The 16,902-nt window shown below is 42.7% G+C and overlaps 1 pseudogene; it reads left to right on the top strand.

Moving 5' to 3' along the window:
• The first annotated feature begins 3,297 nt into the window (after positions 1 to 3,297).
• On the top strand, positions 3,298 to 3,415 carry LOC126459431 (5S ribosomal RNA; annotated as a pseudogene).
• Positions 3,416 to 16,902: the final 13,487 nt, after the last annotated feature.

Raw genomic sequence — 16,902 nt, 5'->3', positions numbered from 1 at the left:
CCGTGAATCTGTGTGCAATTGCACCAAGAATCGTACCGTCCCGAGTACTTCAGCTTTGTTATAGGTACCGCAGCAGAAATCTGAAAATGCATTCTCTTCTGAAAATGCGCCACTCTTCTTGCGAATTGGTATTAGCACGGAACGACATGTGTTACTTACTTTCTGAATCCCTCTGTGTTGTTAACATGTGCACAATTCGCCATAGTTATAAGCTAATGAAGTGAAGTGGAACGACGTAGCAAAACTGAGAAACCTCCACGAAATACGAAGCGTGTATTTTAGGCCGTGTACGTATCTGCGTTAAAAGTATATGTAACAGTCCACAACATTCCATATTACAAACTTCTGCTTCTCCAGTAGAATCTGATATCACATGCTGTTGTTGCATACACATGATAGGCACAGATCGTAGCCACATCCCCTCCCCACCTCCCCGCATCTCTGATGCCTCTCTCTCTATGTCAAACACAAACACACACACACACACACAAACACAGAGAGAGAGAGAGAGAGATAGCAGTAACTACAGTATCTGCAATTTTTTTTACGCTGAAGAAAGGAGAATCTTACGGGAAGAGATTGAAAAATTCATGTGCAGAGTGTTACGTCCAGAGAAAACTAACTAAATTTTTTTCGGTATTTAAAGGCTGTACTTACAGCTGTACCTAACCTACCGTATCATGCGAGAGTATACACTAGACATCCATTTTTCAGTTATCTTGGTTAATAACATTTTTATATCAGTATCACCTTCAGATTTAATTGTGTATCCATAAAGCCAGCAAATTTCATGATGTATTATTACTGAAACCGTTCGGAGGAGTAGAAATGTTTTAATAAGCAACTACAGCAAAGCCACGCCGCAGAGACTAAGAATGTGATGTGACAGTTTTCATATATGTTCTCTTTTCCGCGCCGGAAGCTGCTCATTTTGTCAGTCATATTAATTGGCGACCGTTAATGGACAACGAAATCGCTAGCGTGACTTTTAATAAATAGTAACATGACAACAATATAAGAAACGCAGTTAGCAACCACTCTTAGTTTACTTTTTTCAGTAATAAGCGCTTGTTATTTATATTAGTATACTAAACGTTAAAAACTGTGCACAGCTGCAACGCAGGATTTGTTCAAGTGCCACTCAGTATACACTATGTGATCAAAAGTATCCGGACACCCTCAAAAACATACCTTTTTCATATTAGGTGCATTGTGCTGCCACCTACTACCAGGTACTGCGTATCAGCTACCTCAGTAGTCATTAGACATCGAGAGAGAGCAGAATTTGGCGCTCCGCGGAATTCACGGACTTCGAACGTGGTCAGCCGACTGCGTGTCACTTGTGTCATACGTCTGTACGCGAGATTTCCACACTCCTAAACATCCCTAGGTCCACTGTTTCCGATGTGATAGTGAAGTGGAAACGTGAAGGGACACATAGAGCACAAACGCGTACTGGCCGATCTCGTCTGTTGACTGACAGAGATCGCCGACATTGAAGAAGGTCGTAATGTGTAATAGGCAGACATCTATCCAGACCATCACACAGGAATTCCAAACTGCATCAGGACCCGCTGCAAGTACTACGACAGTTAGGCGGGAGGTGAGAAAACTTGGATTTCATGGTTGAGAGCTGCTCACAAGCCACACATCACGCCGGTAAATGCCAGACAACGCCTCACTTAGTGTAAGGAGCGTGAACACTAGGACGACTCAACAGTTGAAAAACGTTCTATGGAGTGACGAATCGCAGTACACTATGTGGCGATCCGATGGCAGGATGTGGATAGGGCGAATGCCCGGTGAAGTGTTATGGCATTGTCGTGTTTTTCATGGAAGGGACTTGCAGACCTTGTTGTTTCGCGTGGCACTATCACAGCACAGGCCAACGTTGATGTTTTAAGCACCTTCTAGCTTCCCACTGTTGAAGAAAAATTCGAGGATGGCGACTGCATCCTTCAACACGACCGAGCACCTGTTCATAATGCACGGCCTGTGGCGGTGTAGTTACACGACAATAACATCCCTGTAATGGACTGACCTGCACAGAGTTCTGACCTGAATCCTATAGAACACCTTTGGGATGTTTTGGAACGCCGACTTCGTGCCAGGCTTCACCGACCGACATCGACACCTCTCCTCAGTACAGCTCTCCGTGAAAAATGGGCTGCCAGTCCCCAAGAAACCTTCCAGCACCTTATTGAACGTATGCCTGCGAGAGTGGAAGCTGTCATCAAGGCTAAGGATTTGCCAACACAGTACTGAATCCCAGCGTTACCGATGGAGGGCGCCACGAACTTGTAAGTCATTTTCAGCAGGTGTCTGGACACTTTTGATCATATAGTGTATATAGCTATTCTCTATATTTGCATTGATGGCAACGGTATTCCTTGACAGGTGTTCAACAAAAAACTTCTGCGTTGTTGGACAGTATAGGATTTAATCTTCTACAATCAATCTCTAACCTTCAGAAGCGAGTGAGATATTTAACAGATGAATGCACCGATGCACCTGGAATGATGCAGCAAGCTCAGAAATGACAATCCTGGTCGAGGCTGCTTTGTTTAGAGATTCTAGAACTAAAAGCAGTGACACGGCGTGTTGCCACATAAATGCCAGAATAATTTATGTGAAAGAAACTGCATGTTTAAAGCCAAAATGGATTAAAGCGGATGTTTTTTTGGGAAACTGGTGTCTTGATTGCTCAGTTTTATTAATAGCTGCGATTAGCACGCCTAAACTGGAACACTAAATCAAGAATAATTCGTGCTAAGGATGTGCCGTTAATAATACTCCACATACGTGACGTAGTCGTGTATAATATGGAAGGAACCTGCTCGACAGAACCTGCTCAACAGATTTATGTAATGTCCAATGAGAGGTATCATCTGGTATTAAACCTGTTTCTTGACTACACTAGATTAACTGTAATTATCTTGAAGCTTCTGTTTATACTCCAAGTAAAGTATTACCATTCCACAAAGATATAGGAGTAAAGAACATTTTCCCGTAATTCCCCTGCCACACAATTTGGGCTCCGTGTTCTAGCGCGTTTAGTTACATATCGATATTATCCAGTAAGTGCAAAAAGACGATGTCGACGTATTTGTTTATCTTGAGCTTTTTCCAGATTATGGAGGAAGGTAGTGGTTTCGCAGCTGGTATTTCCATATGAATAAGGAAAATAAATTGAGTTATGCAGCTACTACAAGTACCTACCTCCCTTATCAGCTTCAAGGTTTAAACTTTCATTTTCAATACGAAATATTCATTTGTGATTGTATGCGCGTATAAACGGCCAACGGCCTTGCCGCAATGGTAACACCGGTTCCCGTCAGATCACCGAAGTTAAGCGTTGTCGGGCTGCGCTAGCAGCTAGATGGGTGACCATCCGGTCTGCGGAGCGCTGTTGGCAAGCGGGGTGCACTCAGCCCTTGTGAGGCAAACTGTGGAGATACTTCACTGAGAAGTAGCGGCTCCGGTCTCGGAAACTGACATACGGCCTTGAGAGCGGTGTGCTGACCGCATGACCCTCCATATCCGCATTCAGTGACGCCTGTGGGCTGAGGAAGACACGGCGGCCGATCGGTCCCTTTGGGCGTTCATGGCCTGTTGGGAAGGAGTTATACGCGTATAATCAATACTAGCGCCCTTGATAAACGGCAAAGATTACTTCCTTATACATGTGCGCAAAACTACTGTAGTTAATCACAAACATCTGAAGTGAGACATGTCGCATAAACACATTCGATAGAAATGTAACAATCCCAAGAGGCGCTGCAGACCATGCGGTGCTGCTAGCAAAGGCACTCGCATCGGTCGGCTGCTGCTCTTGCCCATTAAAGCCAAATCTCTCCACAGTGTCGTAACTGATTCGTTCATCGTAACTGCAACATTCATTTCTGCGGTTGTTACGTGGTGTTGCATGTCTGTCAGCACAGTCAAGTCCACGCAAACGGTAGTGTTCTCAGTCTTTAAGTGAAGGCCTTTGGATACTGCATTGTCCATGATGAGACGTAATGCCTAAAATGTGATATTTTCGGCACACTCTTGATACTGTGGATCTCGGGATGTCGTATTCCCTAACGACTTCCTAAATGCAATCCCCCAAGCGTCTAGCCCCAACTTCCATTCCATGTTCAAAGTCTGTTAATACCCGTCGTGCGGTCATAATCACGTCGGAAACGTCTTCACATGAATCACCTGGGTACAAATGACAGCTCTGCTAAGGTACTGCGCTTTTAAACCTTGTGTACGCGATTCTGTAGTACCATGTGCACAAGGTGTAAAAGAGCAGTTCATTGGCATTTGTACTAGATGATTTATGTGAAAATGTGTCCTGCGTGATTATGACTGCACGACGGAAAGTAACAGACTTGAACGAGGGGTAGTAGTTGGAGCTAGGCACGTGGGACATTCCATTTTGGAAATCATTAGGGACTTCAATATTCCGAGATCCACTGTGTCAAGAGCGGGCATTACCTCTCGCCATGGACAACGTAATGATCGGGGGCCTTCACTTAACGACCGAGACCAGCGGCGTTTGCGTAGAGTTGTCAGTGCTAACAGATAAGCAACAGTGCGTGAAATAACCGCAAAAATCAATGTGGGACTTACGAAGAACGCATCCGCTAGGACAGTGCGGCGAAATTTGGCGTTAATGGGCTATAGTAGCAGCCGACCGACGCGAGTGGTTTTGCTGACAACACGACATCGCCTGCAGCACCTCTCCTGGGTTCGTGGCCATACCGGTTGGACCCTCAGCACTGACCTGCTCAAATGAGTCCTGTTTTCAACTGGTAAGAGCTGGTGGCACAGACCCCAAGAAGCTACTGACCCAAATTGTCCACAAGGCACTGTGCAAGCTGGTGATGGCTCCATAATGATGTGACCTATGTTTACTTGGAATCAACTGGGTTGTCTGGTACAACTGAACCAATCATTGAAAATGGCTCAGAGCCATTTGAACCATTTTTTGAAGAAATGGTAGGAACCGACGTCGGGAAAGTTCAGTTTGTCTACAGGAGAAATGAAGGAAAACTGGAGGCGGTATTGGACCCACGACTTAGCTTAGAAGGTAAATTTAAGAAGGGGAAACATACATTTACATCATTTGTAGATTTAATCAAAGCTTTTCACAATATTGACTGGCATAGACCCTTTGAAATTGAAAATGTAGCAGGAATAACACACACGGAGCGAAATCACGTGCCTACAGACATGAGACTGCAGATGTCAAGTATCGAAGGGCGTAAAAGGGGGACAGTAATTTGGAAAGGGAGTGAGACAAGGTCGCAGACTTCCATGATTTTATTTAACCTCGACTGAAGGTCATGGAAAATAGTTTAGTTAAATCGAGTGATTATGGAGAAATTAGGTTCAGAAATGAGGCACTATGAGCAGTAGATGAGGTTTGCTATTCGGGCAGACAAATGACTGACGATGGATGAAGCAGAGTGGTTATAAAATGCGGACCGTCCAAGAGTAAGAACAGCATTTCTGAAAATACGTACTATAAATGTAAATCTTAGGAGTGTTTCCTGAAGGTATTTTGAATGGATCCTTTCACAGAAGTGGAACGTGGATGATAGGCACTTCATGGGAAGTTAACAGACGCTGTTGAATTTTCGTCATACAGAAGAATGTTTATATGGATAGGTCGAATAACTAAAGGGGAAATCGAATTGCAGAAAAAAGAAATTTGTTTCACTATTCGACTAAAAGAAAGGTAGATTGATGGAACACATTCTAGTATCAAAAACGCAATTTGCAAATTAACGTGGAATTCTGCCGACTAAATTTCAGAGGTTATTCAAGAATATACGGATGTGTGGCGTCTGTTCTTTCGCATATGTCCGAAAGAACAGTCACCACGCATTCGTATAACTGATCCGCCTCGATGGGCAATGAATCCACCACCTTCATTCCAGATGTACAATTACTTTCGACCTCCTACAGGAATCTCAAAATAGCGAGCATGGACGACATGGACGGGGATTCCGGATAGGTGGGTTGGAATGTCAGTCGACCGGGGGCGAGCCGAATAGTCCGCTCAGTTGCGATGAACACCGTCCGGACGTTGCAGTGATTTACGTAACTGCCTGGTAAACAGGAGATCCCGAGTTCAGATCCCTGTCTGGCACGAATTTTGACTCGTCGGCGCTGGTTCCGCATGAAGTCCTCATGCAGCTGACGTCAATAGTTTTAGAATATTTTCTGAGAGTTTCGATTAAATGAGCCATAGTCTCCAGTGGCTCGTTGCAGAGTAATTCCATTTTGTTTGATTTCTTACTCCATTTATCTTTGGCACTGAAAAATGTCCACGGAACCGTGAAAATGTCGACAGTAAGCGCTCCGTGTCTCGTTTGATAACAAACATGTTCCGGTAGTTGTATGTGATTATAACCAATATCAAATTAACCTTAGAACAGCTTTCTAATTTATGTGACTAAAACCAACCTTTTAACACACTACATAATTTTCTTAAAGCACATCTGGATGTGTGTGCCATGTTTAGTGATGACGATAAGACGAAAGTTCAGCCGCAAAAAAAGAGAAAAAAATCGGAAACAACAGCTCTCAGTACACTGTTGTGATTACTCCCTCGCAAGCATTCTGCAGATGTTTCTGGCCTTGCAGAACCGCGTTTTGTTGCCAGAGGGGTTTCCAGAGAAAAATACTTCGTCTACTGAAGACAGCGGAACAATACAGATGCGGATGGAATTAATGTACGAGGCGACCGCTCACGTTCTCCTTTCTCTCTCTCTCTCTCTCTCTCTCTCTCTCTCTCTCTTCTCGGCGATTGTCCAGCACTTCCGCATTTTTCTCATTCGCGTCCTACTCGCTGGCCGGCCGCTCTTCGTAGAAAGTCATCTCTCTCTCTGCGTTCTGCAAAGAAAGTAACACTTCTTTAATAAAGACGCTCCCGCGGAAGTGCACCGAAGGCTTTTAATACTGCAGATGATTACCGAAAACAACGATGCACACGTTTCAATATGAAGACGGGCGGGCGGAGCGCGCTGGCGCGGCGCGGACGCGCTCACATCAACACGGTGTAACACCGCCATTGTGCGGAGGACAAAAGAGGCCCGGCGAAACAAGGAGCGCACACCACCCCGCGACGGGGCCGGGCCGGCTGAAAAGTTTTCGCCGAAAACTGCGCGCGACTGCCGTCTGTGTGCACGCGTGCGTTTCTCTGTGTGTGTGTGTGTGTGTGTGTGTGTGTGTGTGTGTGGGCGCGCGCGCGCGCCGTCTACTGTAGACTGCGAGGGCGGGACGGGGGTTCCCCGAAGAGGCGGCACCGCCGGGGAAGAAAGCGCGGCGGCGCCATCTGCGAGCCCGCGGCGCGTATGTAGAGACCGACTCGACTCGCCTCGTGCGGTGTCTCCCGGCCCGGCCGGCTTTTGTTGCCGGCGCTCCCGTCTCCGGGCGACGCGCTGTGGACGGTTGAGGACTCGGGAGAACTCCAGCCTGCCGCGGCCGACCGCCCCCGTGCATTGGTTAATTACTGTCGCGGTCCGAGCGGGGGACGCATTATCGTCCGGTGGGAACGCGCCCGGACACGCACGCCCCCGACCGAGCTTCCCCTCGCTGCCGGACGATTTAGTTCTCCGCGGTGGGTGCTCTAGAGACGCGGTCTAATGCTGCTCTTTCTTTTAAGCCGGTCCATAGCTGGTCCGTTCCCCAGTCTGATACAAAAATGTACCAGTGCTAATACGTATATCAAATTCGAGTCTCACTCGTAAACTGACATGAACAGCGCCCGAGTGACACTTGGACGCCGTCTCTAAAAGATTAACATTACGACAAAACGAATCATTCAGCCGAACAGCATTAACTTCATTATTATTGTCGCAATCACTTGTAAACACTGTCACCCTATAGTTCTTTACAGGTCTACCGTAAATTACTTTTCATTTATTAGACATAATCATGATTTCGTCTTTGAGGCCTCTCTCAAACGCTAGTTGAAATGTCACAAAATGCCCGACGTGCCTAAATGGCACGTCATCGTCAAAATAAAGTATTTCTGTTCTTATCAAACACTCGTCGTACTAAGGATATCAGTACATATCAAAGATACATAATAAGGCTGGCCTTATGCACAGCAAATAAACATACACAGTTCGTTAATGTTTATTCGCAGCGCACAGTGCCAGCCTTACTGTGAATCTTTGATACGTACCGATATCCAATAATACGACGCCTGTTTTATATGACCAGATGTACAGGTTGTCCCAGGAGGAATGGTCAGTATCTGGGGACATGAGAGGAACGATCATTAGAAGCAAGAAAATCTAGTAAACTTGGTCTTTTTATGAGCGCTTGTTCATCTTCACTGCTGTAAAATACATCTTTTCTACTGAACAAGTGCACCTAGCTCTTAAGGTATACGTTTTCGAGCCCGTGTTTACTAGAATATTTTTTTTGTTGTTTTGCTGCGTACTTTGGAAAGCAAAGAGCTTGCAGGAGAAGATATTTGTTCCACGCTATCGAATATGAAAAATTGGTCGCAGCTCTTAAGGTAAGCATTTTAGATCCCATGTTTACCATACTTTTTGCTTCGAATGATCGGTCCTATCCCTCCTGTAAAACCCTGTATGTTATTTCGACGATGGCATGTCATTTAGGCATATTTTTTGACATTTCACTTTGCACTAGGGAGTGGCTGTATAATCGAAAGCATGGTTGTGTGAAATATATGAACGGTAATTTAATGAAGCAAAAATCAGGTCTAATGACACCATAAAAACATTCATTCACACAGTCATCCGGATCTTCATTCTCAGAAGGAAAAATGATCATCGCCGAAAACTCCGGAAGTATTTCAGATTCGTTCGTTTCCTTCCATTTTCTGAATAGGGCCATCTCTAAAAGCACGAGGATCTTCAGGATGACAATCTTAACTCTTTGAAATACCAAAATACAATCAAAATGCTAAATAAGCGGAAACTACATGAAGGCATTCGAGGGTGATACGTTGACAACCGGTGTAACACCTAAATAGACGAGGTAGCTAAAATATATCACAGCAGGCGGCGTCTCAGACAGCGTGTAGAAAACACGTGTTACCTCGAGATCCGTCCGTAACAGATGGCGCGCGAAACACGAGTAAACACGGGATCTGTCCGAACGTGCTACTACTCTCGTCATCGACAAATATGGAATTAACTTCAGCTGTTAATGTCGTGCACTGTCCGCCAAGTTACATCGCCGTCAATGCCTAGTGCAAATGCCAAACTGGCATCAAGTGTAGGACCTAAACTAGGATATACAGATGATTAGCATTTTATTGCAATAGCATGAAATATCTAGGAGTCTAGCGGCATCTACAATCCTTATAGGGGCTGAACCAAAATTCACTATTTCTTGCGTATTATTAACACAAAAATGATTATTTTCGGCAGTAAATAGACGTCAAAGGGAAATGAATAACAAATTAGACCTAGGCCTGGAACTGAACACGAATGGTCTGCCCACTGCGCCAGCTGCCACAGCCATTCCTTGTGCGCACCAACATTCCGACTTCTCCACTCGGCTTCAATGCCGTTATGTTCTTCTCCAGAACCATAAACAAAAAGGTGGAATTCTCCACTCTTGAATATTAAATTAAAAATCTTTTCTTAACAAAGGACCTAAAATCTTCCTTGAAAATTAAAAAGTTCTTCAGTGACAAAACTGCCAGACTGAGTTGAGACGAAACTGACTGAATGTACACTGAAGAACGTAGGTGCTTAACTAACGAAAAATATGAAATAAATCTAAGTCCATGTACTATATAATGTTGCATTTTACACTGGTGTAAATCTGTTTCCCTTGTATTCCTGAGCCGTGGACATAACACAAATGATAAAACGAAATTAAATACATAAACATAAATAAATAAAGGAAATCAAACTGCATGGAAAATGATAATCTCGTCATTCTGTCATTCTAGCCTCCCTCGTCATGTTTGTTTTTTCGTCCTTGAAGGAAAGAAGAAAAAAGTAGAATAACGGATCTAAATCTCCAATTTGTTTCATTAATGCATTTAGAAGGGGCGTTGTTTGTCAGAGGTCAACGAAAATATACTCAGTTCATTAATGTAAGCTTTAGAGGACTCGTTTCACATCATCCGGGTGTGTCCGCTAACTATGTTGATCTTTAACAAGATTTGAAAGCGAGTCTTGCATCTGGGATGTTTCTGCAATTTGCGATGCTCCCCAGTAATACAGAATATAGTCCTACAGATTGGGGTGATTTGTTTGCAGAGAAGTAGTGCACAAAATCTGCCATTAAATACCTGCAGTTATTGTATTACTGCATTAGGACAATGGCTGTCATTCGCTGATCATTGCTCTTAACGGTTCTATTCATTAAGGTTACTTTTTTCCTCGTTCATGCTTAGGACCAATGACGCTGACAGTGGAGGATCAGATGCTTTTAGTTGAGCTATAAACTGGTTTCTAATTAATGTTGCTGAGGAAAGCCGTTCGTTATGATCTCTTCGCGTTCTCCTTATTCATTTATTTTATGAAGCATTATATCTACTGTGAAATCAGTCATCTCTGAGGAACTATATTGCTACATTATATCCTTGCCGTGTTGGGAGTAGATTGTCACAATGAATCGCTCTTCATTTCCTAGTCGGACCATAGAGCCATCATTACACCAATGTTCTTTTTTCCCTTTTGCTCAGTCGCATCTCCTAGTGTTCCATATCAAAGTGACGCATTTATTTGGTAGCTTTAAACTTGTTGCAGAAGAAATTCTATGTATTACTTAGTTACTGCATCTAACCACGTGACTTGTTCATAACTTTCAGCATCAATGCGTTCCAATTACAAGCTCTCTTATTTATGATTTGTCGGAGAAACTACACCACTGTAAAACTTTATGAACTGCATTGCCAATTCAACTGCCTCGAAGATCGGTTGGACGGTCCAAAATCACTCACTAAGAGAGCTACTTGCCTGGCCAGAGGGTCACATGGGCTCCTACTGAATAGCAGAATGCATCTGTTTTACTACTTTCATTCAGTTCTGTTCCCTTCCTCATCACCAACTAATAGCTGCTGCTGCTGCTTCATTTGCCTGGACTCCATGAAGAAAAAGACAATTCCAAACGGTAGCCCAGTTTCGAAATTTTTCTGTAGCAACATTGCTATGTAACAACATAGTCTCTCGCGACTGTTGTCTCTGGAGCCTATGCATATGTTTCCGTTCTCTCGTGTCAGAATTTTTGGCTGTACATGTTCATGACGGTTCGCAGTGGTGTTTCTGTGGTTGGAGGAAGCGTTGGGGCGTGAGGGGCTACTTGTATGAGTTTATGTTTGTTCATCCTGTGCCTCCTCGTCGCACTTCGTCATTTTTGTAGCACAGTTTCATTGTTGAGATTTTTCTAGATACTACACCATCGACTGTTTTGCATACCGTATACTTTTAATGTCTATTTTTATTATAATAATTGGGCAACTAACGAGGTAAACGTCAGAAATACTTATGGACTGGAAGGCATGCAACCTGGATTTTTTTTTTTTTTTTAACTATTGATGGACCAGATATCATCAAGCGTACTGACTTTCCAAAGGACAGTACGCTAAACAACTCTACAGCAGTAAAATTTAACAAACGTTGTTAGATGTCAAGCCTAGACACGCTAAAATGAATATTAACCCTAGAACACGGGGAAAAACGTTACATTGCTACTAGACCATTCTAAAGCTTATTCAGAGTAAATCATAATTTCTGCATCATTTAATTACAATTATTAGATCTCTAATGGTACAAACCAAATTAAGTACAAAATGTCCTGTGTCCTGTTTTATACATCACTGCAATCGTAAATTTTACGTAGCTTTAGTATTATAAGCTTAAAGTTATTGCTGAAGCTCATGCCTCTATCTTGTGGGGGTATTACATACGATCGTATCTTATTCACAGAATGAAAGCAAGAGAATGACGTGGGAATCACATTGAAGCGCACAGCAATCCAGTGTTTAAAATTTGTCTGATTCAAAACAGTCTTTGATCACAATTTTTTTTATATCTAGATAAACATCAAGGACTGTTTTCTGTTCCACAAAAGAAAGCAGCAGACTGGCAGTTTGAGAGAGTTTATATTGACAAACAGTGAACTTCTCATTGCCCTGGTGAATTAGAAGATGGATGAGAACTGCGGAAGTCAGAGATGGATAGAGACAGAGGATCCTCTGGCCAGAACAGGTTTAATGAAAGTGAAGTTGTTAAAAGTACCTCGTGACTAACGTCTCACTCATCATTTGGCCCAAAGGGAAAACATACTTACATTGTAAGCAGTGCTCATGAAGCACTGTGTATCTTCCACGGGAAGAATTGTGCTTCGAACTGGTATTAATAAAGGAATGGTGTAAAACTACATAAACAAGAATATTCACCTCGTTTATTCTGATTATCATCGCAATCTGCGTAGGGATTTTTTTAAGTAATCAAACTGTCGACTCATTTGATAGACTTCTTCTGTATTTTAGTCTGTGTTAAGGACTTCAGTTACGTGAATTCGTTTCACTCAACGTCCTCGATAATGCCTCTCCTATTAATTTTCCCCAAAAGTATTGTTCTCTATCGCTCGACCTACAGCAATGCGTGTCCTGGCTGTTCTACCACATTGTTCCATATTTACTATGGGAAATGTTTTCCACTGAATTTTATTCTCTCTTGGTGGTTTCTGTTACCTCTTCATTTCATACCTGAGCTGCCCACTTTATTTTTAACAAGAAGTTCAAATGTGTCATGTTTCTTCTCATCTCTCCTTCTCATGGTCCACGTTTCACCTTCATACAATGCTTTCTCATATCCATTACAATTTTTGCATACACTACAGAATTTCACTAACAAAGTTTGGGCCAATCGATTGTCAATGTTTTGGCGTTACTCTGTAACATTCCTAGTCGATGGATTTCCTTATCTTCTTCTACTGTGTTTTGCAAAATATGAATGTTTATTGAGTCGCTATGCTCATTTCAGATACTGTTTGGAGCCTTTATATTTCCTTTGGTTATCCTTAACGTAACGTCTTTTCGAAGTAACCTGCCAATTCCAGTCAATAGTTTGAAGCCTGTTTTCCACCGCAAATTATTATGTCGTCTCTATTTGTCATTGCTCTTCTACTTTTTTCTATATTTTTCACTTTTTCCGTTGCTTCTCAGAAATATTATTTGCCGTTAGTTAAAATATATCGGCATTAAAAAGTAAAGATTTTCCCCATGTCCTGTACAGATTGAATCTCACTGAATATTTTAGCTATCTAATTAAGTTGCGCCCCCATTGGTGGGTTTAACAGAGCTGGGACAGGTGGAGCAGTCGCAACGGCACTCCCTGGACGCGATGCGCTAATAATCGTCAATTTACTCAGAGTCGAGTGTGCTCCAATAAATTAAAAATATCGATCGCGACACATCACGGTTCTGTGCCACCGCGGCTGCGGGCCCTTGTCTCCATTAATGTAATAACATTATTTCCTCCAGGAATAAAGGGAGGCAAGGTATCTCCCCATTGGGGGCGTCTGGCTGCTGGCTTGGTATGCGGTAGGTACCAGCTTGGCAGCTACTGCAGATTCCAGGAGAACCTAAGAGACAGATAGGGCATTACATCTCACATTCAAAGTCCGTTACGTAAAAATATTTGTCAGTAGCGTATCACCTTAACCGTTAAGTATCATTGAAGTTATTACTTTACTGAGTAAATGATTGGCTTTAAGATGCACTACTCTTGTGTGGTTTACTACAATCGCTTAACGAATTTTTATGGGTGTATTTTCTCGATTACTCTAACGTGGCTCAATGACAGACAGTTGAAACTTTTACTACGACCTTGGAAGAAGTCAAACTGAGAAATTCAGGTGGTAGATCCACTCCCTACAAGCCTTCTTCGAACGGGTCAAGTGTGGCATTCTAGATGGTTGCAGTAATGGACCTTCTCAATTTCGGTAACGACGCTGGATGAAAAGTTTATACAAGAAGGAATCAAACATTTAGATATTCTGCGAAAGCGCGGAATTTGCCTGTTTCTGCTCAATCAGTCGACCTGGTCGGTTTCGATCTAAATATATCCGGACGGCTCTATGTCTCTGCATGGGTTCTGTATTATTAATATTGTAACTTGTATGCAACAAATATGTAACGTAGCTACAGCGAATATGCCTATGTTCGTCTATGAAAATGGACTCGATTAGCAACTTGAGCTCTCAGTAAACGGAATCTAACCTGCATAACATTGTGTGTGCCTTGTATGAGTGTCAGTTTCACTATAATTTAAGCCCTCAACAAATCGTTACATGAACAACTTAAAACTACCATTGGGTAAGCTATCTGACTGCGTTTTTGAACAAGAATTTACAAGTGATACAGAATCTGACTTGTGCAACGCAGTTTACTGGACTAGACTACATGCCATGTTGTGGTGTGTCAGTGTCTCTGTTTTGGTCCTAAGTTTTGCACTCACCTCTTTAGATGACTGCCTTTTTCCGTGTGGTTTACAGCGATGCGCAGCAGCATACAGCAGCAGCGGCTACAGCTTATTGTTACTAAGAATGAATTTAATAAATAGGAGTTTGCTTGAGTCCTGTTAACTACTAAATAACTTTTGAGAAAGGATTTCATCAATTAAGTCTATTTAAAACTTCCGATTTATCAAGAACAAATATTAATAATGACAATGACAAATGACATACGTGACAATAATGGCTGAGTGCCAGATTGACAAATTATTTCAATTTCAAAATTGCCTTAACAATCAGTAATCACAGCATATTATTTACGTGTGGAGAATAATTATTATTATTATTTGGAGGACAAGGAGGCTTCTTTCATTGTCAAGCAAAACATGGGATTATTGCAAACTCGGACTAACAATCACGATCCTAACCCTGCAATTGCTTTTGCGCTATGCTTGTGCATTTTCCATTGACTTCCATCTTCAAGCGTTGTTAAGCCATCTAAACCTCTCCTGGCCATATAAATGAAAACAGTCCTTGAGTGTGATAAGATCTTCCATCACCGACGTGAGGGCAGCGTAACACGTCTTCTGTCTCCGAGCTCTCGATCATCACTACCCTTCCACTCTCGCAGACAGACCTCGTCTCACAACAATATTTAGAATCGCGCTCCCATGTTTCGCCCTCAGATTGTTACTATCGATATCTGTGTGTTTACACAATGCAAAGAATAGCGTTAAATTGACTATATTGTTTTATATAATGGAGAGTTCTGACACAATCCTTACACAATGAATGTGAACCCCCTGTTCCTTTTAGGCCGTCGTGAGTTGTGACAGTAACCACTGTTTAAATATACACATTATAAGAAAATAAAAGAGTTACTCACCACGAAGTAATTATGCTAATGCCACGGAAACTGGTAGATGTGATGTACATGTGCAGACAAACAAAAGCAATTTCAGGGAAACTATATGATTTATTCAAGAGAAAAAGCTTCGCAAATAGAGCCAGTCAATAACGCGTTGGTCTACATCTGGTCTTTCCTGGGCACGGCAGGGTTCGGCAACACGAAGGGAAGTAGTAGAAACTCTAGTCATTTGGGAGCATGCATTATCTATCTGAAATATTAGCCCAGGATGGCTTGTCATGTAGGGCAAAAGATGTGGAGTAGAATGTCGGCTGACAACAACAGAGGTCCTTCTATGAAAAGAAAAGGCACCCTAGACCATCACTCCTGGCTATCGTATGGCGGGCGACAGGTTGCTGTCCAACCGCTGTCCAGGGGGTCTCCTGGTAGTACAGAGCTGTGTTCACTGTTGAGGTCCGCTTCGAACTGAGCGCTGGAGACAACGAACTTGACTTGCCGCCTGCCACACAGCCCGACAACCAGGAGTGGTGGTTTAGGGCGCCATTCCTTTTCATAGAAGAAATCCTTCGGTTGACATCCGCGGAACTCTTACTGCACAGGGGCAAGTCCAGATAGATGCCATTAATGCCAAGCGATCCTGGGATTGCATTCCAGCAAGATAATGCCCGCCCTTTCTACTGCTTGTCTCTTTGCTTACCGAATTCCACCTTGGCCTGCAAGGTGGCCGGATCCCTCCTCACTGAAGACCTTACGGAGCATTATGGGCAGATCCCTCTAGCCGGTTCGGGTTCTTGAAGACTTAACGCGCGATTTGGAAAGAATTTTGCACGACATCTCTCAGGAAGCCATACAGCTTCTCTATCAATCAATGCCAAGCCGAATAACTGTTTGCATAAGGGTCAGAGGTGGACTAACGCGTTATCGACTTACAGTTGAACAGTCAGCCAGTTTTTCTGAAAATGTAATCACTTGTTTCTCTGTAAATGTTCATCACATCTGGCCCATTCGGATAATTCCTTTGTGGTGTGTCTTTTTTCTATCTTTTTCCGTGTCTTAAAGTGTATTTATGTGTGGATGAGCTGTTAAATTTGTCACTGTGAAGAAATACGAGTCAAAAAATCGTCGTCCAGAAAGAATGTACAACTCATTGGCCATTTGGCATTTCGGAACCTCCGATCCCGTTATGGTTTCCAGATGTACGAAATTTCATTAATTATGTTGTGATCATTTGTAGAGTAAACAGCGATCAATAAATATCTGTCTATCTATCTCATTTATGTTTCCCGCCTTCTTCCCATTTTTATATCACTGGTTAAAGCTTTCATTACGGTGTCAGCATCTACTGATGACTAAAATGCAAATAAAATATTAACTGAAAATTATCTACCGCGAGAACACCCAGAACCTCGAATTATAATCTTTGAACAGGTTTCCCAGAGTTTACAGGGTTAAAATAATAATTGTCGTCCCTGAATTACACTACTGGCCATTAAAATTGCTACACTAAGAAGAAATGCAGATGATAAACGGGTATTCATTGGAAAAATACGTTATACTAGAACTGACATGTGATTACATAT

Source organism: Schistocerca serialis, chromosome 2 (assembly GCF_023864345.2).
Source record: "Schistocerca serialis cubense isolate TAMUIC-IGC-003099 chromosome 2, iqSchSeri2.2, whole genome shotgun sequence".
Taxonomy (NCBI): domain Eukaryota; kingdom Metazoa; phylum Arthropoda; class Insecta; order Orthoptera; family Acrididae; genus Schistocerca; species Schistocerca serialis.
The sequence above is the reverse complement of the archived record's forward strand: the minus strand, read 5'-3'. Positions and strand labels throughout refer to the sequence as shown.